Source organism: Ambystoma mexicanum, chromosome 8 (genome assembly GCF_040938575.1).
Source record: "Ambystoma mexicanum isolate Mex_15411 chromosome 8, UKY_AmexF1_1, whole genome shotgun sequence".
In the NCBI taxonomy this organism is placed as follows: Eukaryota; Metazoa; Chordata; class Amphibia; order Caudata; family Ambystomatidae; genus Ambystoma; species Ambystoma mexicanum.
Window position 1 is genome coordinate 71,236,174 of NC_090929.1, and position 24,729 is coordinate 71,260,902.

Genomic DNA, 24,729 nt, shown 5'->3' on the forward strand with positions numbered 1-24,729 from the left:
TGAGTAGCACCTATGGAACACACTGGCCACACTGCATAATACTCCCATAACTATCCTAAATGAGTAGCACCTATGGGACAAACTGGCAACACCTGCATACTACTCCCATAACTATCCTGCATGAGTAGCACCTATGTGGCACATTGACCACCCCTGCAAAATACTCCCATAAATATCCTAAATGAGTAGCACCTGTGGGACACACTGATCACCCCTGCATAAACTCCTATAGCTATCCTAAATGAGTAGCACCTATGGGAAATACTGGCTACCCCAGCATTGTACTCCCATAAATATCCTAAATGAGTAGCACCTATGCAACATACTGTCCACCCTTGTATAGTACTCCCATAGCTATCCTAAATAAGTAGCACCTATGCGACAAACTGGCCATCTCTGCATAATACTCCCATAACAATCCTAGAGGAGTAGAAACTATGGGATACGCCTGCCACCTCTGCAAACTACTCCAATAACTATCCTAAATGTGTAGCACCTATGCGAGACACGGGCTACCCCTGCATACGACTCCCATAACTATCCTAAATGTGTAGCACCTATGGGACACACTGGCCGCCCCTGCATACGACTCCCATAACTATCCTAAATGTGTAGCACCTATGGGACACACTGGCCGCCCCTGCATACGACTCCCATAACTATCCTAAATGTGTAGCACCTATGGGACACACTGGCCGCCCCTGCATACGACTCCCATAACTATCCTAAATGAGTAGCACCTATGGGACACACTGGCCGCCCCTGCATACGACTCCCATAACTATCCTAAATGAGTAGCACCTATGGGACACACTGGCCGCCCCTGCATACGACTCCCATAACTATCCTAAATGAGTAGCACCTATGGGACACACTGGCCGCCCCTGCATACGACTCCCATAACTATCCTAAATGTGTAGCACCTATGGGACACACTGGCCGCCCCTGCATACGACTCCCATAGCAATCCTAAATGTGTAGCACCTATGCGAGACACGGGCTACCCCTGCATACGACTCCCATAACTATCCTAAATGTGTAGCACCTATGGGACACACTGGCCGCCCCTGCATACGACTCCCATAAATAACGTAAATTAGTGTGAAACTCGCTGTCTGGCTCTGAGCACTCCCCCAGTTCCTCGCCTGAGCTGCTGGAACCGATTGTGGGAGTCTTCTTCCTTCTGAAGCCTTTTTTTAAAATCTAGATATGGCCTACCTCGGGAAGACGTCACAATGGTTGCTTAAAAAAAAAACAAGCAGGGCAGTGACCCCGCTTCCGAGACAACCAGAAAGGGGAAAAAGCCTGGCTAGGCACAAAAAAACCTTGCGACTGTGGTGTGGAGCCCTTTACGGCGAAGGCAGGTGGAAAGCAGCAACAGGTCACTGAAATTCCAGGTGAAATGTCCCATGTTAGTTCCAACAGGCGTGTACTGGAGGTTCCAGAGAGCGTATTCCACAATGAGAATCCAGCGCAAGGGATCTGATAGGGGAGTGAAGAGCTGTAGACTGGGAAGCCAGATAGAAAGCAGTGTTACCAGCTCTGGAGTGCGAAAACCCCAATGAGCGCCAGCCAACGGGAGAAACCAGGGGAGAAAAAGAAGGAGAGGCGGGAGAGGCGGGAGAGGCGAGAGAGCGAGAGAGCGAGAGAGCGAGAGAGCGAGAGAGCGAAAAAATTCACAAGGACTGGAAGGAAGTATCTCCCAGTGGTGGCCATCTTGAGAAAGACTAGACTGCGCAAGTGGTGCTGAAGTAGAACACAGTGTGCGAATCAATGGCGGTGGGCATGCCAAATCTATCAGCTTGAAGAAGAACAGGCGCCAAGGGGCAATGCCTCTCCCATCAGCCTCTTTAAGGCTGCTCCCGTGTCTCCCTGTTCTGCCGTCAGCCAATCGTGTTGTCTGCGGGCGGGACAGGAAGTCATGGCTCAGAGGGTGGTCTCTGGGCAGCCCTACAGGGAGCTACACTGGTTTTCTTTTTCTCTCTTCGCCATTCCTGGACACTGGGCAGCCATGGTGGGGCCCATGGTATCCAGTGGTACTGGCCTGAAACGAGGGTCGGGCCGGAGCCCCCGTTTGAGTCGGGCTCGCCCACCTCGAGTTTGGTGCCCACTTTTCCAGGCTGGATGGATGAACGTTGTGAATGGTGGCAGAACAATGGGACTTGTTATTTAGAAGAAGGTAGCTGCGTGCAGAAAAAAGAAGGGCCTTATTTTTTAAAAATAAAACATTGTTTTCAGTTCTGGTGATGGCATAGAGACCCTGTGAGGCCTGCAACATGCCCTACTTCTGGTTGCAACAGGTGGAAGCGAAGGGTGCCAGCCACTGGCATGCACCCTCTATCCAAGAGGTGCACAAGGACACCAGTGACCACCCCCTCATGTATTTCCTTTCTCCTGCAGGCCACCTTCTAGTGACTGGCATTATTTCATGCCAACGGTGGAATGGGTAAGGTGAAGTGGGGTGGGCACAGCGAAACTGGCAGCAGCTGAAAGACCACAGCGCAATTACAGCAACGAATAAGGGTGCGGCTATAGTCACACTCCGTGGTGGTTATGCTGCCTTCTCCGCACTTATATGGAGGTACGTATCCCCAAAAACCATACAAATACATATTTCACATGTCTTGAAACAAAGCAACCCCTTCCCTTCCCAGTGGCACGCTCCAGAGGACTCGAAGACAGAAATACAGCTGGCTCTGCAGGGGAGAACGGCAGTCCACCCATTATCTGCTGACCCCCCCCCCAAACCTTTCCTGTTTCGAGAAACACTATTTTGAAGCTCAGCAGGGAGGAAGGCTGGGAAATTCGCCTGTTTATTTGCGCGGTGACCCTGGGGGGTGCAACTAAGCAGCTGGGGGCTGCGGGGGGATGCCGCTCAAGGCAAGATGGCGAACCTCGTCATGACACCCAGCAGAACAAAAAAGACAACACTTTCAGGCTAATTCAAATGTTCCAAAAATGGAAACATCCCGTGTATCAACACCAGACCAACTCCTGCACAAGACTCACAAAAGCCTGGTGTCAATTGGACTTTCTGATCTAAAATTCTAAAAACAGTTTTTTAAAAAAGAAACCTTTAAGATGCCAATGCAGGGAAACATTTGACGGGGCATGGTCGTGCTACTGCACCCTTCAAAGACATCAGAGAGTCAATGAAATCAACAGTTATATAACAAAATAAAAGAATACCTTTGGACTACTCTCAGGTGCTTGAGTTTGATTGACAAGCGCATGGACACCTTTTTGTCCATAAACTCACATGACCAACAGGACAACAATAGTGTTCCATAAACACGCGGTGTCACACACACGTTATAGTGAGTCTAGTCAAATCGCATTGTTCATGGTAATTAATTCTGTAGTCGATACTGTACTCGCCGACACGTGTTTCCACCAAATTGATCCTCTTCAAGGCACAGTATCAAATCTGTGTTACACATATTTGCAGGAAACATATAAACATTAATTCATGCAATTGTTGAATTAAAAACAAAAGTGTTAGGTCCATTAACATATTCAAGGACATTTGAACAGGCCAAACCATTACATAGATAGGTCATCCAATGAAATTATGCCACCAAAAAATATGGTAATATTTTGGATAATTATCCAAAATATTACCATATTGTGTAACACGGGTTTTATAATGTGCCTTGAAGAGGACCAATTTGGTGGAAACACGTGTCCGCAACTACACTATTGACTACAGAATAAAATACCATGAACAATGTGATTTGACTAGACTCACTATAACGTGTATGTGACAGCACGTGTTTATGGAACACTATTGTTGTCTGCTTGTCAAACGTAGGTTGGGGTAACCTAAAGTTCCATATTAACCGCAGCAGTCAAATTGTAAATAACGTATCTATCCCACTAACTTTCCAAGCCACAGCGCCCCTTATCCTGATCACCCCACACACATATACTCCAACATGACCAACAGACAGATATTCTGGAAGGCCCACGGGCTGCCAGGATCCTGCTGATGGCTTCTGAATCATGCCTTTAACCAGTTTAGAGCGGAAAAAGTCATTTCGGGTATGTGGTGAGTGGGAGAAGCCAGATTCTGGCAAGTTGGGTAACGGGAAACCTGGGTGCCCACAGATAGTGGCAAGTATTCTTCACCCCATTTGTGAATTTTATCTCAGTCAGAGGGTAGGCGCCCTTTGCAGCTGGACAGTCAAGCAAGTGTCCGATGTGTTGGTGTGTTGCTGGTCAAAACAAAAGCTTTCATGAGTGTGCCTGAAATTAAGCTTTCCGGTGCTTCGCAACCAAGGGCGTGCGGATGGAGAAGATGGCCGATAGACATTGAGTTTCAGAGTCTGGCCACAATTGATAAGCACTCCCAATAATTCCTTAAATCCACTCCTTATAGTCCTTTTGTGCCCCTCCTGTGCTTTTCACTAAAGGGGGACTGCTCCAGATGCCATGGAAACCCACCAATTCCAGTCCCAATCCCATCAAAGAATTGTTATCATCATTAGGGTGTATATTGAGTGCTGACTAACGAAGCGCTTTACAATCACAGGAGGAAGAACCAGTGAGGAAAGCAGAGAATCAAGGGAACAGGGATGGCGGGGAGTTTGGCATTTAGGAATCCACAAGCAAGCAGGCAGGGAGCCGATCACCCAGTCTAAGGTATGTTGGGGAGTAGAAGGTCTGTGGTTCTACATGTTAGGGAGGAGCCATTCCTTGAAGAGGAGTGTCTTGACCTCCTACCTAAACTGTAGAAGTGAGAGGGCGAGCCTGATGTTGACGGGGAGGAGTTCCAGAGTCTTGGAGCATAGACAGAGAAGGCCTGTCTTCTGTTTCTTTCCTTCCTACACCGGTGGAGTTCAATGCTGCACATGTATTTACTTCTGTTGGATCGCAGGCCTCCAGAGAGGCTGAGTTTCTCTGTGAGGTAGCTTGGGGACTTCAAGGTGACATCCGTCGATGAGTCATGCTCCAGCATGCAGGACACATCTCAGCAGTGCTAGAGTAAGCACATTGCAACCATCCAGGTGGGAGAACAACAAGGCTGGGCAGTTGTTTTCTGGGATGAAGGGCTTGATTTTCCGCAAGAGAGTAAGTTGCTACCAGGCTGTTTGTTCCTTCCTTACTATGAGCTGTTGGAAGGCGAGGTGTATGCCGATGTCGAGCCAAGGGACGTGGCGCAGGAGGCCAGCTGTGGTATGAAGCCCTCCAGGTGCATAGCAGAGAGCCACATCTGGATGTCAGGATGTTCGATGTTGCTGGTCAGCTGTAGGAATTCAGTCTTGGAGGGGTTCTTCTTCAGGTAAGCCCTGGACATCCACTGATGGATCATTGTGAGGCAGGCTGGTATAATTAATAACATAATGCCTCCAGCTGAGCTCAAGTGTGTTTATTGTGTAGTAACCCCAGCCTCGCCTGCACACATATCTCCTCGTATCTCATCAACCAGTAAAGCGGGACCGGGACCGTGACCGCATTCGAATAGTGATTAAATGTTGTCACGCACCATCACACATTACTACATTATGAACTCTTTCTCTGCTTGGTGCAATTACGATACACAACTAAGAACATCTACACAATTAGTTTAATAAACTAACATAACATGACTGTAAATGGAACAATTTGATGAAATTAGCACATTTAAATCCACTAATACATGACATAGTTGTTGAATTTCACTGGTCTTTTGGATGCTCGACCCCGTTCACTTGACTCATTCTCATCACTGTGTTCACGTATCGATTCTTTAGGAAAAGCCTCTTCCTCAGTTCGCTCAGTCTCTGCTTGCATTTGATCCTCCTCACACTCTCCATGCCCCTCCTCTTCCACGCTTCATCGGCAGCAAAAACAGCTCAGTCATTCTCAGCCTCCTTTGTGCCTTCCTAAGTCCTCGTTCTTGTCACCTTTTGTGAAAATATGTTTCCTCCCCATTTCTATCACCTCAAAGGGGTCATGAAACCGTGAACATCCTTGTGGAACAGTTTGGTTTTTTCACCCTTTCTATGTCTCCCAGACAGACCCAAACTGCTCAGTTCTTCCTGTTCTCCTTATCCTTTTCACCCACACAGTTCTTTCTAAGGAGCCCTCCAGCCTCTTTTGCTTTGCAGCTGGGGAGCAGGTGTAAGTGGATCTAGGTCACCTGGCCTAAGCCCCACCCACCTGGTGCCTTCCTGCTTGCCGCTCTTTTCCCTACTTAAGGAGCCCTCCAGCCTCTTTTCCTTTGCAGGCGAGGAGCAGGTGTAAGTGGATCTAGGTCACCTGGCCTAAGCCCCACCCACCTGGTACCTTCCTGGTTGCCGCTCCTTTTCACCACTTAGCAAGCCCCGCCCATCTGGTGCACTCCTGCTTGCCGCTCTTTTCCCTACTTAAGGAGCCCTCCAGCCTCTTTTCCTTTGCAGCTCGGGAGCAGGTGTAAGTTGATCTAGGTCACCTGGCCCAAGCACCACCCACCTTCTTAGCCCTGCCTCTTCCTTCCTGCTCTTAACTCTTAGATGAAGGGCGTCTCTCGCCCGGGCGTCCGAAGTGAAGGGCAGTCAAAGAAAAGGGCTATTGCTGTTCGGACCAGGAGGATCCAGGGTCCGACCCCCTGCTAAGACAGTAGGTAAGCATGCACCAACATGTGTTTGCACCCTCTGTCCCCTCAGGCCATCCCCCACCCTCTCTGGTCCCCCTGTGTTGTTCCCTTGTGCCCCCCCTTCCTGCACACAGGAGTCTGTGCTGATACATTCTGGTTTCACCGTCTTGTGGCCAATGCTGGATTTTACTTTTATGCACTTCATTGATTCACGGTGTGTCGCCCTTTCTCAACTCTCATGCTGGACTTCCTGTGCATCTTGTACTCATGGTGACCCTGAATCATGCTGTTCCCATCTTCATCTTGTATCCTGGCTGCAACATTATGTGTTACTACTGACTTATGCAATTGTATTCCCTCTCCCCTCTTGCTTCTCCACTCTTTTTGACTGCTTAATCTCTGTTCTCACCTCCCCTCCTCCCCTTTCTTCTATGCACTTTATCAGAATTGTTCTGGACCTACTATCATAGCAACCTCGCCTGGCGCTCCCCTATCTCCTTAATGCCCCCCCCAACACTATCTGAAACGTTGTCAGGCCTAGTACGATAGTCACTTGTTTTGTTCCCCCCCCACCTTTCTGCTCCCCTCTCCCTCACCTTTTGTTTTTCTCCGGCTCTACCAGAAATGTCATCAAGCCTAGTACGGTAGTCGGCTCTCTGTTTCCATTTCCTTCCCCTTCTCCCCCTCCCTTCCTTATCTATGTCTTAGCTCTTGCACTATCTGAAATGTTGTCAGGCCGAGTACGATAGTTAATTTCACATCCTTACTGTTCATGGCCTGTAAGAATGTCATTGTATTTTCCCTTGTTCCCTCCCTTGCCTTGAAGCGCTTTGAAACACATTGTGTATAGGCTCTATATAAATAAACTATCATATCATCCTGAACATGGCTTTCATGCCCCAACCAATGAGGATTTACGTTAGATCTCATCTGTCTCTCCCTCATTCGCTCAAATGGTGTTCTGGCCGTTATGTGTGGAGTGTCCCCTTTTGCTACTACCATTTCCTGTACCGTTTTTTCCAATCCATTCTGTTTGCATGTGCCAATTCTATGGATTATTGAATTATTCTTTTTACCCGTTCTACTAAGCCATTTGCCTGCGGGTTGTTCAATGCCTTTCTGCAATTCACTATCCTGTGCTCCTTCCACTTCCCTTGCATTGCATGCAACACCAATTGCACACTATTGTCTGAAACAATTGTCTTGGGATAACTCCCCCAAAGACATCCTCCATGAACTCAACCCCTTTAAGTGTAGTTATGTCATCCAAAAAACTCACCTCAAACCATTTTGATGCATAATCCACTAACATTATCACAAACCGCCTCTCTTGACCCATTATTCCTATCGGCCCCATAAAATCGATTGCTACTTTTTCTCCACACTATCTCGGGAATCTTCACCCTCACTGCCTCTTGCATTTGCATCGTCATCGATTCATCGTTCATTGCACAAGATATACACGCTCCCACCTCCTCTTCCACCGTTGTGATCATTCCCGGCCACCAGAATCTCGCCCATAATCTCCTTTTGGTTAAGCTTTTTCCTAAATGTCCCTTAGGAGCTAGCTTAATCAACTCTTTTCTGAATCATCTTGGAGGAACACGTCTTTCACCCCTCACTAGACTCAACTCAGAGCTACTCAATTCTTCTCTTACCTTATAGTACAGAGATGACTCAGCTTTCTTACTTCCCCAGCCTTCTCCTATGTGCAACATCACCTCTTCTATTTCCTGATTTGTCGCTCCTTCCCTCAGCCAGACTGATCCTTCGATGATGTTTGTCACGGTCAACTCCATTTGAGAAATCCATTCCTCACACAGGTCTCCCAGATTGCTAACTTCAATGCAAGGGGACCTGGAGAAACCATCCCCCACCGGATTACCCTTCCCGGGTATGTTCCACTTTGAAATTGTACTCTTGCGTTGCTGCCAACAACCTTGCAAGGAAAGGCGCGGCTAATCCCGATACCCTGGTAGTAAATAGAGATTGCAAAGTTTTATGATCACTCCTCATTGTGTACGGTTCACCCCATAAATATACTCCAATCTATCTTGACGCTCAACAATACGCAAACCCCTGCCGTCCAATTGTGGAATATTCCATCTCACCCTCATTCAATGCTCTGGATGCAAAGGCCATCGGCCCCTCTACGCCCTCTAGAACTTGACTTAATGCTGCTAACATGCATCTACCGTCACTATTGTCTTATCCTTGGGATCGAGCCTATGTAGCGTGTGTGTGTTCTTTCAGTTCCCTGAACACCTTCTCCTTCTCATCAACCCACTTAAATTCCTTTCTTTGTTTTAATAATTCAGGAATGGCGGCTGCCTTTGCGGCAAGAATTCTCTCAAAATTTGGCATAATACTCAATTAATCCTAAAAATGATCTCAAGTCATCTTTGGCCGTAGCTGCTCTAACGCCCTGAATTGCTTCCACCATCTCCAGACGTATTCCTGTATCCAACATGTGCCCCAAGAAAGAAACTAATTCCACTTTGACTGCACTTTTCCTTCTGAACAGCGAGGCCTGCTTCCTCGTACACGTTGTCATGTTCCTCCTCAGACTTGACCCCCACCAAAATATCATCTTGAAAACATTGAACCCCTGGAATGTGCTTGAACAAGTCTTCCATTATTCTTTGAAATACTGCTGATGCTGACCCAAGTAGCATCAGTCAATATTGGTATGCGCCCATCGGAGTGATGGATGCTGTTAAGTGCCATGGTGTAATTCCATGGTTGTATGTGAACTTAACATGGGAAAACAACATGGTTTAAAAACAAATCCTGAAGAACTTTAAAAAAAAAAGAAAATATCGAGATACTTTTTTTTTACTGAACCTAATATCTACATTCAATTAGGATCTATTGTCTTGGAGTGCCATCTAGTGGTTCGTTCTAAAAGTAGCATACATTTGAAAAGAAAAGATTTTATGCAAGTGTACAGATGGAGCCAAGTACCCCATCCAAAGCTCCTCCCCCATGTTGCCTATATGTTGGGAGCCAGAATGTGAAACACGTGCATTGCCAGTCAGAATACCTGTACCAAAGAAAATCCTGGAAGTAAGATTTCCATTGAGAAAACCGTACATGCGTACACGACAGTAGGATGGCCATTTCAATGAAATCCCAGAAGAAGTGGGGAAAACTGAGCAAAAGGGAAGACTGGTGACGTCATGAAGAGCAGAATTGACGCACCAAGAAGAGATGCAGAGACGAGAGAGCATAAAGATTCTATAAGCAAAGGAGGAGGTGTTAAAGATGAGCAACAGTTCGTGCTCGAGATGAAGATGCTCGTGCTACAGAAATAATGAAGAAGTTATAAAGTCATTTTACAAGTGTACAGTCGCAGTAACGCAAGTAGATAAAAGTATTCTTTAAGGCTGGCTATGTAGTGAATAGATTGCGGCGATGCGCCAACATATACATATAGGAAATGTAAGGACTATGGATGATTCCATGACGCGCTTTAGCAGAGCTGGATTCCGAAAGCAGAAAGACATTTTCAGTGTGTCGCAGTTAGAAATCGAAAACTCAACCATGGAGGTGGATCAAAGAAAGGCTTGGTTGTATCACCACCAAGAAGTCAAGGCCACCTTGCGCCTGGATGGGCATACGAACAATTACAGAACATGTGAAAAGAACAAATCTTCTGTCTTAAATTAGAGGCAAGAACATTGAAGACATCAGAGGTTCATTAAATAGTAGTATTTTAAATGCAGTAAGCCTCGAAAACATGGTCTACAGTCACGTAGTCAGATGAAAATAGACACTATGATGAACTGTATTAAAACCGAGAAGACAGAGTATGCTATACTCCCTCATATTCTCCAGCACAGAGAACATTTCGAAGGCAGAGTTCAAAGCCTTAATTGACTGGTAGGCTTCAAGTGTGATGATGGATGCCAGGGCTAATTGGTGGGAAGCTATGGTTATGACCAGCCCACCAGCACCTGTGTGCCAGCCTGTGTGCTGCTTGCATAGGTGGAATATTACAGAGGGGTATAAGGGTGCCAACCAATTATAGAGGGCCTCGTAATAGAGAGCCTTATAGTTTGTATAACCAATGGGATGTCGTGTATTTGATGACGTTTGTAGTGACCTGCACTAAAGGAGGGCTTAGTTGCCGCACCTGATGTTAGAGACCCAATCACCTACCTTGAGCAGTATGGAACGTATACCTAGATGTTCCTTTTAAGCCTATCACCATTCCAAATAGGTTTTTGTAGTTTGCAACGTAGGTAGACGTCAATGATGATGAGTCTTTAGTATATAACCTGCTTTTTTGTGTGTTGAATTGAGTGTGAAGATTGAGTGAACATGTTTATGTTCGTTGTAACTCCCTTTTCTAGATAATTGATATTAAAACAGTCGCACTTTGGCAAATTCCTAAGTCAGTTTTGATTATTGATGTTTGAGTAATATTCTGCATCTCCATCTGTCTGCAAGTATTGCTACCTCGTCTTAAAGGGCTGGGTCGGATGCCCCAGTTCACATAGTAGCAGAGCTGATGGTTAAAAATCCATCGACCTAGTAAGCTTTGGGGTCCCCGCTAATATCGGACGTCCTCTGCCATTTAACTGGAAGAACTTGATGCTCCAGGTAGATAGCGGCTGTTATTTTAAAAATCTTGCAAGTACGGGTTTGACGGGTCCCTCTTTTTCCAGGGGAATCCCTTCCTGACATCTACAGGAAGCTGAGCAGACTGAAGGCTGAAGTGGCTGGTTTGAGGAGGAGACGATCCAAGGGTCGGAAGTAAAAAAAAAAAAATGCGAATGGTGAGTAGGCTGAGTGAGGTGGCAAACTGAATGAGCACCGAGTGGGAAAGAGTGATAACAGGTATATAGTAACAGAGGGTTGGTTGGGGTATTTTATTATTTATTTAAAGATGAGGAGCGTCATAGTGTGAGACAATGAGCATCACAGTGTAAGGTATATAGACGAGAAGCGATCTATATAGTAAGCCTGTTAACCTACGTCAAGGACGTTTAGAAGAAGCTTGTCCTAAAATCCAAGTGGATAGATAGGCTACGTCGTTAAAGAGGACAGCTCATACTCCATCAGAGTCATTTTTAGGGGCAGAAATAGTCACGAGGAGCGTGGACTAAAGTATATGTGGGCCATCCAGTATGTCAAAATGTGTCTGGATGTCTATATGTTGCGTAAGATACATGTGGTAAGGAAATGAAATATTGAGAAATAAGGAAGAAATAGACTGTGGTGGAAATGATGAGATTTGAAGACATCTGATTATTTATTTATTAGTTAAACTGATAATGTTCAGTGAATAGGTAGATTGAAGTAAAACGTGATACATAGGCTTGGAGCTGCGAAGATTGGTGCATGCTCATATTTTATTATTTTTATGGAAAGCATGTATTTATGTGAAATAATGGAAAGTGGTGATAGTCAATTGTGACTAAGTCATGATGGAGGATATTACTTTGCTCATACATTTGTGCAGGCAGCTGCGAAAACACGCACCCATGCTTAAGCAATACAGTGCTGTATGGGTTAAGTGTACGGCAGGTCAAATGTTCATACCATGGCCACAAGGGGCATCGCTGTCCAAAGCGGCCCTGCAACATATGACCACATACTTGCATGCAGCATTTACGGGAAAGAAGTTAGAAAAAAGGTTAGCAAGCTTAGAGCTCTGAAAGATGTACCAGGAGGAACAGGAAGACCCGCCTCCTGAGGACTGGATGCTTAACCAGTGTAAAGAGGGGGGTGAAGAGCCTTCTGCTCCCCCTACCGCATCTGAGGTAAAAGGTGAGAGTACGAAAGATGAAGGATTATATCCTTTAAGAGAGCTTAAGGCAGCGACGGGGTATAGTAACCCGACGTATAAATCGCCTGCATGAAGCAGCGACGAGAGTCCCGAAAAAACTCCAGAAAGAGATGCGATTCCTAAAGTCCCACGGGATAAGGAAATAAGTGACAGACCAGGCATGTCTCTAGATATAGAGAGAGAAATAAAAAGATGGAAAGGAGAGAAAGACAAAGCTGACAAGCTAGCTTTCATACAGAACGAATAGATGGCCGGTCAGATATTGCTCAAAATTGATGGAAAGAGCATTGAGGAAGTAAGGCAAGAGGAATATCAGGATAAACAGGATAAAAAAGGCAGGGAACGAGAGAAACGATTGAAAGAGGACGAGGCTAAAAAAAGGACAGAGAGAAGGGAACAGCTGCATCAAGAAGAGAAGTTGAAGAAAGTATGATAATAGGCAAAGAGCAATCAAAGAACGAGATAAGTTAGAAAAGAAAAAGGAGGAAGAAGAAGAACAGAAGTTGAGGGATAAAGGATACAAAGGTGAAGAGATGAAGTGTGTAGAGCAAACGAGAGAAGAGAGGTGAAAAGACAGGAAGAGGAAAGGGTTAGAGAAGAATCTAAGAAGCGAAGGGAAGTCGATGAAGAAATGGAACGAAAGAGAAGGCAAAGGGCACGAGACATTGATCGCATAGAGAAATAGCTAATGGAACCTAATCCAGTAGTAGCATGGAAAGACATAGAAGAATTCTTCCCGACACCTGAACCAATGCCAGGTCCGTCTAGAGCAAATCTAGAAGATGATTTTGATATAAAAAGCATTGGGATAAAATTGATAAGGTTTATCATGACATGAGGACCAAGAAAGATTCAAAAGGAAACGGAAAAAATGATCGATTTGAAAGTACACAGTCGCAAGGCAAAGAGGGAAGCTTGTTTAGCCTCGAGCATAGAGCTTTGACTTTGGACAGGCTGACTCTGAATAGAGACGAGAAAGAGGGAAGTCACACGAGTTGGGGACAGGATATGTCCGAAGAAGACATAGGGCCTCATTACACGGTATGCAGTAAGGGTTTACCGGTAAGGGCACCGGTACCGGTAAACCCTTACCGCCTTACTACGAGGTCCCTTTGCCGGACCTGACCTCAACGGCTGGTTTTAGCAGCCGTTAAGGAACGGGCCCGCAAATGGAACCTTGGTGCTAATTACGGTACCACAGTTTGCGGTACCGTAATTAGTTCCTTCCCCATTCCCATTGAGCCCTATGGGGGCAGAAATGGGGAAGTGCCTTGGTGAATGGGGAATTACCGCCCCCGCTCACCTTGGAGTAGGGCGGTAATTCCGCCATCCACCAAGGCGGACACATTAAAATACCGGCGGCAACCATGGCATTAATAGCGTCATGGTTACCGCATACCGTGTAATGAGGCCCATAGAAACCTTCTATGGAGAGAAAGGCGCTAGTGCATATGTTCCTTAATGGTGTTCTATGGACAGAAAAGTACGATGGTCAGATCTAGACCTGCCTGTCAAGGACGCCAGAGCCACTGGCGCGGCTAGATGGACCTAAAAGGCGAGTGTGAGGGGGGACTCGCCACCTTATGTGAGTAGACCAAGGTCATTACCGGGAAGAAGACAGTGTGGAACCATTGTCCCTGCTCTGGACAGACAGACTATGGGGGATGAATGCACATTTGGGATCTCGCCATTCCCATTGTTAGAAAAAGGAGGGGTCAGACCACAGTAGATACCGTGGCCCAGATAGATAAGGATAATTTAAGGTGTAAACTCCTGAGTTCAACGTCAGGTGCTGGAAAATGGATCTATGAATTAGAGAAAATGACGGGAGGAAATACGTTAGCTATAGGGGAAACTAAGGGTCTTCTAGCAGCTGTACTTGGGGAGAGAGCTGATGACATTTCGGCAAGAGCAGGATACGCAGGAGTCACTGCTCAGAATACTGCTCATGACGGAGTACCATTTAATAATTGTAGAGCGGCGGTCTGGAAAGCGCTTAGAGTACAGTATCCAGACACGTCAGATATGGGAGCTATAATGGCACATAAGATGCAGGAAGGAGAGGATCTGTTGATTTATATTCAGAATTGGAGCAATGGAGCTTGGAAACGTGTGAGCTGTGGGGGAAATCTATACCTGTATTCTATCATATATTATGTCAAGGGCTGCCAGAAAAAGTGCAGAGACAGCTTAAGAAATTGGTGGGTATGGAGGCAAAACCTTGGCCAGAAATACAGTTGACAATAGCGCATCATTGCCGTCTGTTAAAAGAGAAAAGTCAAACGAAAGAAGAAGGCAGGAAGCTTGAGGAGGCTCAGTTGGTACAGAAAAAGCTATTGAAGTATGCTATAGAAGGGGCAATGTTAACCAGTGGAGAAGTGGAGTTTTTCAGAACAATCAAGGGAACTTCCAGAGTAACCAAGGTGGGTTTCAGCCTATACAGAATGATAATCAAGGCATGCAAGGAGGACAAATTAGAAAGATTCCTCCTGTATGTCGGACATGTGGAATGACAGGGCACATAGCGCAAACATGTGGGAGCCAAGGGTATGTACAGAATGGCCAGTTCTCAAGAGGGGGGACCGCTTAATCGCCTGTATATGGTACACAAAACAGGGATGGGTTTGCCCAAGATCAAACAGTGTATCAAGGACAAGCGCTGAGGATACAATAGGCTTTGCAACCACAGCAAGCACAATTGAGTCTGCCACAAGGGCAGTCACAGCATACACCCATGCAAATACAACAGAGTGCAAACACGGGACAGTTACTGACTCCTAGCATAAGGGGTGTTACCATGGAGGGAGGGAATCTTTGCACGGGCCCTGGGATAAGCATGTACCCGCAATAGGACAGCTCACTGGGTGACTTGATGTGTTCAGTACTATCAGTAACGCCAAATTCTCAAGAACCACCAAAGGTTGACGTCACGATAGGAGGCAAATCCTTTTCTTTTTTAGTAGACACAGATGCAACTCGCTCATGTATACAGGAGAGAAAATGTTTACTCTCAGGTAATGTCATGAATGCTCAAGGTTTCACAGGAGCTATTAGTAGAGTTCCTTTTACTGAAGAATTACCAGTCTCTATAGGAGAGTGTGATATGCCTGTGCCATTGTTGTATTCAAGACATAAACCAGTTAATATGCTGGGTCGAGATTTAGTGACGAAGTTGAATATGCTGATTTTTTTTCTGATGAAGGCATAGTGTGTTCATCACCAGGGATACATTATTTAAATGTTAGTGAATTCATTATGGCATTTTTACAGGGCAAATAGCCATACGAGGAGTACCGTTAGAACAAGAGGTGTTTCATTATGGGGTATGTATTTTGTCAACATGGCTGCCTGGTTTAGTAGGTAAGACTATGAGAATACCTGATGAGTTTCTCTTTAGGCCAGAAATTCCCATGGATGGAGAGATTGGACAGATTTTTCCCTTAGAGTTGCAAGCAGCTGTGGTACGAGGAGTTTTGGCTATGATCATAGGATTTGACGATAATGGCAGAACATGGAGCACAGTAATTGCTATTGGAGAAGGTTACAGATTAACTGATGTCACTGATGAGGACATATTTAAAGATGGCCCATCTGATGACGTAGTGTTTGAAATGAGCATCACATATTGGCTTAGATCAGAAAAACGCACAATTCCGTAGAGAATGATGATAGTGAGACAGCATCCTGCATTTTTCGATGATGACATGGCGAAAGTACCAATTTCTTGATGGACTATGGGCCCCTATGACGTAGGCCTATTAAAGGGGGTTGATGAAGTTAAGATTGAACTTAAGCCAGGAGCAATTTTACCTCAAGCACAACAGTATCCTATGTCTCGAGAGGCAGACAAGGGTATTTTTAAGAGGATATCCGCCATGATGGATCAATGCAGTCTAGTGACGTCAGAGTCACCATGTATTATGGTCGTGTATCCTGTGAAAAAAATCGATGGGGGGATTGTGCCGTTTAATTCAGGACATGCGCCAGATTAGATTGTAGAAGCCGAGTTTCCTCTAGTTCCTAAACCAGCAACGATCTAATGTAGTATCCCTGTTGAGGTGCAATATTTCTCTGTGATTGACTTGAAAATGTGTTTTTCTCAATCCCTTTGCATAAAGATTCTCAATATCTGACATCATTTGCGTTCAGACAGACTAAGTTAAAAAGCACAAGATTACCCCAGAGGTACCGTGAGTCTCTATCGATTTTCAATAGAGTCCTGCAGATGGAATTAAGTAAAATTGATTTGCCAAGTGTTGTATTGCAATACGTGGATGATATTTTGGTCTGCAGCACATCGGAAGATGCAGATGCGACTCAGTTCAGCTAATGATTATTTTAGCCAAGAAGGGATATAAGGTGGATAAAGAAAAATTGCAGTATTGCCAAGGAGAAGTGTTATACATAGGCCAGTTAATTTTGCATGAAGGAAAGAAGGTTACACCTGAAAGGGCTGAGGCCATTTTGAAAACAGCAAAACCGCATACAATAAAGCAGATGCAGCAATTTTCGGGACTATGCAATTATGTGAGGGCCTGGGTATTTGATTATAGTTCATACACAAGGCCATTGTTGCAAGCCCTGAAAAAGTCTCAAGCGAGTCAGGAAGAGATTGTATGGACTGATGAAATGGAGGAAGGGTTTGATGAATTGAAAACGGCAATTTGACAGCTCCAGTTTTAGGGTTTCTGAATTATTCGGAGGAATTCTTTTTATTCTCGCACACGAATGGAACAGTTATGACGGCAGAACTCACGCAGAGAACTACGTTGGGGTACAAGCCTTTAGCATATTACAGTGGGATTTTGGACCCAGTAATGAGGGGTCACTTCCCCAGCAAAAAATCTTTGGCAGCCTCCATGTTCACTAGTGAGAAGTCTGCCAGCATAGTAATGGGGTGTTCCATGACTATGTTAATTGAGCATGCATTATTTGCTATTTTGGAAAAACCTAAAGGTACGCTAACATCTCAAAGAGCTTCTGCTTACAAGGTGGTCATATCGAATCCAGCAATTAAAATCGTCAGATGTAAAACAGTGAATCCTGCCACGTTTGTAGCCGAACCACTGGCAGATGACGAGCAGGCACATGATTGCTCCAACTATGACGAGTTTTATGAGATTCCCAGGGTGAAATAAAATGCTCTAGCAGCTGGGGGGATTCTCTTTATTGATGGTTCTTTGAAAATCGATCAAACTGATGGGCAAAGATATACAGGTGCCGCTGTGGTAAGGCACATGTCTAATGGGGAATTTGAAGTATTGATAAGTGCACAACTACCATCTCACTTTTCAGCACAGGCTGCAGAATTAGTGGCGCTGATTGTCGCGCTCAAGAAACACGCAGACCAGGAAGTAACCGTGTACAGTGATTCCGCCTATGTTATGTCGACATTGCACGCAGGGCTAGCACATTGGAAAAGGAGGGGATACCTCTGAGCGGATGACACTGCAGTGCAACATGCTGCCTTATTGGACAGACTTATTAAAGCGCTACAGCTCCCAGTAGCCATTGTGATTGTTAAGTGCGCAGGGCACACTAAGAGAGCAGACTATTTCACGTGGAAACCAAGCCGCAGACTAACAAAACGAGTTGCATATTCAGAGGATATTATGAGCTTTGATATTCCTGATGTGAATGAAAGAATGCTGGTGATGATTATAAATTAAAGTTTTACTAACTCGTCAAAGACCCAACTAATGGGAAGTTCAAGGTGAAGCACCACAAGATGAGAAGGATCTGTGGACATGGAGGGGGTGTTCTTTATCCCCATCTCATGCTTTGTGGCAACAGGAGAGCACTGGTAAACCGGTGATGCCTGTAGCCTCGGTAAGGGTGGCGTTGGAACAGCTACAGTACCCTGCACATGTCACTGGGGAAAGCCTCACAGCAGCTATTGAGGAGGAATGGTTTGTACCAAATTTGTTATAACATGTGGCATTTTATGTTTTAAATTGCATCGTATGTCAAAGGTTTACTGCTGGGCACATGCTGTGAACAGTCAGAGGTGTTATCCCTCGACCGAATTGTCCTTTTCAGAATTTACATATTGACTATGTTGACAGGCTGCAGGTCTGTCATGGTTACAGTTATATGATCGTGGCAGTGTGCCCCTTCTCAAGGTGGGTTTGCAGATTGCCCATGCACACATCCAGATGCCACTTGCACTGCAAAGTTCCTAGTTCAAGAAGTATTTCCTAGATGGGGAATATGTGAGGTATTAAGATCAGATAATGGCTCCCATTTTGTGAATGAAGTGTTCAAACAGATCAGCTTGTTGCTCAGTATAAAGCATTCGTTTTCCTTAGCTTATCACCCGCAAGCCAGCGGGATATGTGAGACTCAACGGCCTGCTTAAAGAAACGATAGCTAAGCTTAACCTAATGATGAACAATGGATGGCTGCATTGCCTGCCTCTTGCATTATATGCGTTGATGAGTTAGCTAGGCTCTGACCATCATATTATGCCCCATGAACTTGTAATGGGCAGGCGAATGAGAACGCCTCTCACTCCTCCATCAAGGACTAGAAGTGATGCACAGACAACAGCAGAATTGTTAGGAGATGAGGTACGTGCCTACTTAACATGTAGGACTACAAGTATCTTTGTCATTTCAGAACAAGTCAAGTGAACATGGTGTCTGTCTCAGAACACAGATGAAGACCATCCAGCAAATGAATCAAAAGAACTTTGACTGCCAAGAGTTTTTCCCGGAGATCAGGTATCTGTAATTTCGTCCGCAAATGGCATCAACCCAGATTTAATGGCCCTTTCATCGCGGAGGATGTTACTCCATCAGCAGTGAAGGTGCAAGGAAGAGGCGCTTGGATAGTCTTAGGAAACGTGAAGATCTACAGCAGTGAGACCACCACACCCCACCCCATTGGGAAGCAAGTCAAGGAGTAGTAGTTCAGCATGTGCAGACTAGATCGATAACGCGGAAGCAGGATGCAGAGACTGTCCAGTAGACAGATAAAGAGTTCATTGGATTGTGGTTCATTTGAGACACTCTTTGTAGCTACTAAACAAGGATTGAAGGAAAAAGCTATCGTTCTTGAACCACAGCAGTTTGCTGACAGTGGACTGAGACAAATTGAAGTCTTGAAAAGAAATGCCAGATTTAGAGTATATCTTTGACAATTGGAAGCAATTCCCCAATTCCTTTCTCATTGAGTTTCTCTTTGGAGGTGTCTATGGTGTGCCTAATGGCAATGTTCATCGGATCATTCTTACTGTTTTCCTTTTTATTCTTCGTGCATATCCTAATCTGGTGCGGAGAACTACTGACGTTTACGTATTTTTGCAAGATCCTAAAAATGGTCCAGTCATGAGGAGATTGCTCGCAGCTATAATAGAGCAAATCCTCCAACTGCCGGAGTACTGTATGAAAAACATGAAAGCCGCTGTCTGATGAAGACTCTAATAGACTAATTGGAATGGTCTTTTATTTCTTGATTGAAGAACGCACGCATCTTGTTGGATGACACACCGACACTCAAACATTTCTAAGAGATCCCAGGAATCAATCAGCAATCAATCAATTGCCACATGATATAATTGAGCAAGTTCGTCTATTCTCTGAGACAACATTGTACGCATCCTGATGGGCTTCTCGAGTGATGACACCCATAATCTGTTGGTGCTGGTCTTTTAAGACCTACTGGAAGCGCATCCTCATTTGGTTTGGTGAAAAGACAATTCTTTTGTATTCATCAGGAACCCTATCAACCGTCCTGCCATCAGCCAATTGCTTGTGGAGCAGATTCAGCTATTGCCAGAATATTTTATGAGATTGCCTAATTAAAGTTTGGTTTTCCTTCCTTAAAAGTAAAAGTAGAAAATGGGTAACATTAATAGCAACAATAATGTGGCAAACAATGAGAGGCCGCCACGATGTGCAAGAGACTATTGTTGTATTTGTCGGACTTATTGGTACATCATCTACAAATGCATTGCGATCCAACAAAAGAGCAGCACTAAAAAACGGGCAATCTGACCCCTGCACCAGCACCAAAAACAATTTCAATCTAATCTCCCACCAATACAAGATAGCTATCACCAATGCCAAAGCCAACGCTTTCAACACCTGAATCTCTAATACCAATTCACACTCTAAAGAGATCTTTGCCATTTTTAATGAGCTTATCTCCCCCCCCCAATACTCCAGACGAAATAACCAAAGATGAAGCTTGGTGTACCAGCATTCAACCTGCCATGCTACACAAAATTGACCTTCTCCAAAAGAAAACCAAAGACCACTGCAAAGCACTTCCTGAACAGACAGGAACCAAACCCACCAACACCCCACCCATCTCGTCCAAGCCCGCCATACCTGACTTCTCCTTCAGAGACGTCACTGTATCAGAAGTCATCAACCTACTGAAAAATCTCAAACCCTCTCCCTGTAAAGGTAACATTTGCCCACCAAAACTCGTCAAATACTGTGCAGACTGTTTTGCGCTGCTCTTTACGGGATTCATCAATGCGTCCTTTAAAACTGGCATCATCCCAGCTAACCTCAAAGAGGCCTGGGTCCGGCCTCTCCTAAAAAAAAACCTACTCTCGACCCCTTACAACCAAACAACTACAGACCAATAACCACGGTGCCATTCCTCCTGAAATTACTGGACAAAGCCGCACATTGCCAAATCCAACACTTTCTGGAAACCCACTCCATCATCGGGACTAGGCAATCAGGCTTCTGGAAAGGACATGGCACAGAAACAGCCCTGGTGGATCTGAAGAGTCAGATCACCCAAATCATGGACACAGGCAAGCAAGCCTGCTCTTCTGCTCCTTTTAGATCTCTCAGCTGCTTTCGATCTGGTTGATCACAAGACCCTCACTTCACACCTCACACACTCAGCCAACTTCTCTAAAGAGTCAGCTCTCTGGATCACCTCTTTCCTAGAGGGAAGAGCCATGAAAGTCTTCTCGGATATCGCCAATGCCACCCCCACGACAATCCACTGAGGGATCCCTCAAGGATCATGCACTGCACCCACACTCTACAACTTGTTCACCAAGCCCCTCTTTGACAAACTCGACTCATACAGCATCACATACACAAACTACGCAGACGACACACAAGTACTTCTACACCTTTCAGGATCATACAACGAAGACAACACGGCTCTCCACACAATCTACTCCACCATCAAGGCATGGATGGCAATTAATGGCCTCTGCCTTAATGGAGACAAGACTAAAATCATGATATTAGGTCAACAGAACACCCTAGACAAACTTGACAAACTGTACGCTAACTTCTCCATTGACAACTCCATCAACCCTGTATCCACTGCCGTAAAGACACTGGGAGTATACATTGACTCCTCACTATCTATGACTAGACAAGTCAGCGCAATCACTTCCGCGTCTGCGCACACCACCAAACTCATAAACGCCATCAAGCCTTACCTCTCCAAACCTAACTGCCTCTCTATAGCGAGAGCAACCCTTGGAGCCAAACTGGACTACTGTAATGCACTCCTAGCAGGAACATAAGCCAAAAACCTAAACAGACTACAAGTCACACAGAACAATGCTCTCCGGGCCGCTCTTAGTATCCCAAGAAGAGAGCATATCACCCATGCCAGGCACTCAGCCCAATGGCTCCCGGTCAAAGAGAGGATCACCCTCAAAATCCTCACACTCACACACAAATGCCTCTCTCTCTCCGCCCCGTCCTATCTATCAGAAACCATCTTCAAACCATCCTCCTCCCGTCCCACCAGGACGCAATACTCCAACCTACTCTGCATCCCACGCATCAAAAAAGCCAAAGCCGGAGGTCTGAGTTTCCCCTACATCGCAGCCAAGACCTGGAACGCTCTCCCTGCAGACATTAGAGCGGAAAACTCACTCCCTATTTTTCGCAGGAAACTGAAAACCTCATTCCTTGCAAAATAATAGGAAACCATCAGGAATCTTTGTAAATATTCTGCATTGCTAATGTGTACATGTCTTCTGTAAATATTGTATTTGTATGTAAATATTGTATCCTACGTAACTAAGATATTGTCTGCAACAAGCGCCATGATGCCCCCGGGCTGACGTGCGCTCTACAAATCTGAATAAAATAAAATAAAAATAAAATATGTTCATTATCATTCTACTTTCTCTCACAGTATGTACTGTCTATTATGTAGATACAAATAAAGCAGTAGTGCCTGTGTATCTTCCTATGCAGCGGGAGGGTACAGAATAGGAAAGTGCAAGACCACCAAGACCTTATGCGATTGTTCCTACTCCAGTGATGCATATGAAAGCACCCAGTCCTGTGACAGATAAATCTGGTCTTCCTTCTGGGGAGAGGTCGACTTTGCACGTTTTTCATGATTCTTGGTTACCTTCATATTATGCCAAAAGAAAGATACATTTTGTGACTGACCCTACATCAGTAGCACACGTAATGACACTGATTGCACTGACAAATGTCTCTGATTCCCCCAATAAGAAGGAACTATGCAGACATACTTCATGAGATGATTATAGAAGCTCATGAAGTGAGAAGACGACCTAAGAGAAGTGCAAGGGAAGATGATCATGACTTGAATGATTATCTAGACAGCACAGCACATTTGGGAAACAATATGTGGTATCGGCACATGAAGGAGGTAGGCAAAAGAACATCAAATGAGGAATGCTATGTATGTACACTCGTACCTTATAGTATGGGGAAGTATAAGATATTCATAGTCATTGAAATAGATGTTCAGACAGCACATTGCCTATCTCACATTGCACTCTGCCAAACACGAGGTCAATTCATGGGCTGAACATCTTATTTAAAATGGGCAACTGAATGGACAGATCCAGATGAAGATGACCATGTGCAAGATACAAAGACAAGGGCAAGAGCCCACACTAAGAATCATGTGATAAGATATGAACAGCCTGGAGTGAAAGTGGTTGGAATTAGATGGGGAGTAAACAGAAGACGTGAGAGTCCAGGAAAATCAGCAGAAGACATTCAAAGATGGAAGAACAGAGACCAGATGCAGATTTGGGATCAGTGTTTTCTCCAGATGGATGGGAAGAAGGAGTGGTCATCTGCAGAGTGTGGGTAGTGATGGGCTACTACAAACCAACCATTGACAATGTGGAAAACGAATGCAAACCTTTATGGCCGAGACTTGATAAACTACTGGCATGGGTTGAAGATAAAAGAGGGCCCCTGCAGATAGTACCTTTGGAAAGTGCAAAGCTGTGCTTCAGAAATAATGGCACAAGAAATCTTGGAGAGAATCAAAACTGTGGTTGAGTCTTTGACGTGCCAGGAATGACCACTGGAACAGCATTGATAATGGATCACTACTGGGCTTGTGGATCCAGAGCTTATGTGAAGCTGCCCAAGGATTGGGGAGGACTGTGTTCTATAGTGAATGGTCATGTGCCAGCATTGGTGATTCCTAAAAGTGACCTGAACATTGGCGAGTTTGCAAAAGCAGACGCTCACCTGAGGAAGAAGAGATCTGCTGAAATCCTGAATCAAGTAAAGAGAGAGAACTATTTCTCAGCCAAGTCAATAGAAGCCTTTGATTCCATTCAATATGAACACAGACTGTTTAGCACAGCGGTATTCAAACTGTGGGTCGCAACCCCCCAGGGGTCCACAGGTGCCTCCCTGGGAGGCCCAAGAGCTCAAGATGAAATATAAATTAAAAAAAAGATATATATTTTTTGTTTTTTTGTTTTTAGATTGGAAGAAATGGGCAGGGGTGGCTCACATGGTCTGGCTGAAGCATGAAACTGTCACAGGCAACAATGAAAAAGTGTCCCGCAGTTGTAAATGGATATTCATTCCTTTAGTCACAGACTGGGCCTCATTACAACTATGGCGGTACAGTAACAACGGTGACGGCTACCAGCACCGTTGCTACCATACCGCCATAGTACGAGTTGTGCTCACGGGTGCCTGACAGCCTGCCGTGCGGCACCTGCGAGCACAGCTCGTTGGGTGCACCAGCCGAGCTTCCCATTCCCATTGAGCCCTATGGGGCTCAAATGGGAATGGGGATCTACCGGTACCAGCACCCATGAAAGGGCAATTATCAGGTCCGACTAACTCGGCATGACCCAGTAATTGCCCATTCACGGGTGCCGGTCCCGGATGCAATTCCAGCGGCAGCCGTGCCGGTTTTACCGGCACAGCTACCGCCAGGGTTATAATGAGGCCCACTGTTTCAATAGTACCCAAGGGGGTGCTTTGTGTTAAAATGTAAGTAAATTGTGATATATTCAGCAACAATGGTCAAAATTACTAACTGCATAGTTAGATAACTCATCAAAATGGTCCACATTGGCCAAAATGGTGGCCCATTTTGACTGGCCCACATTAGCATTTTACATTTTTGGTACAGGCATTGCCCTATA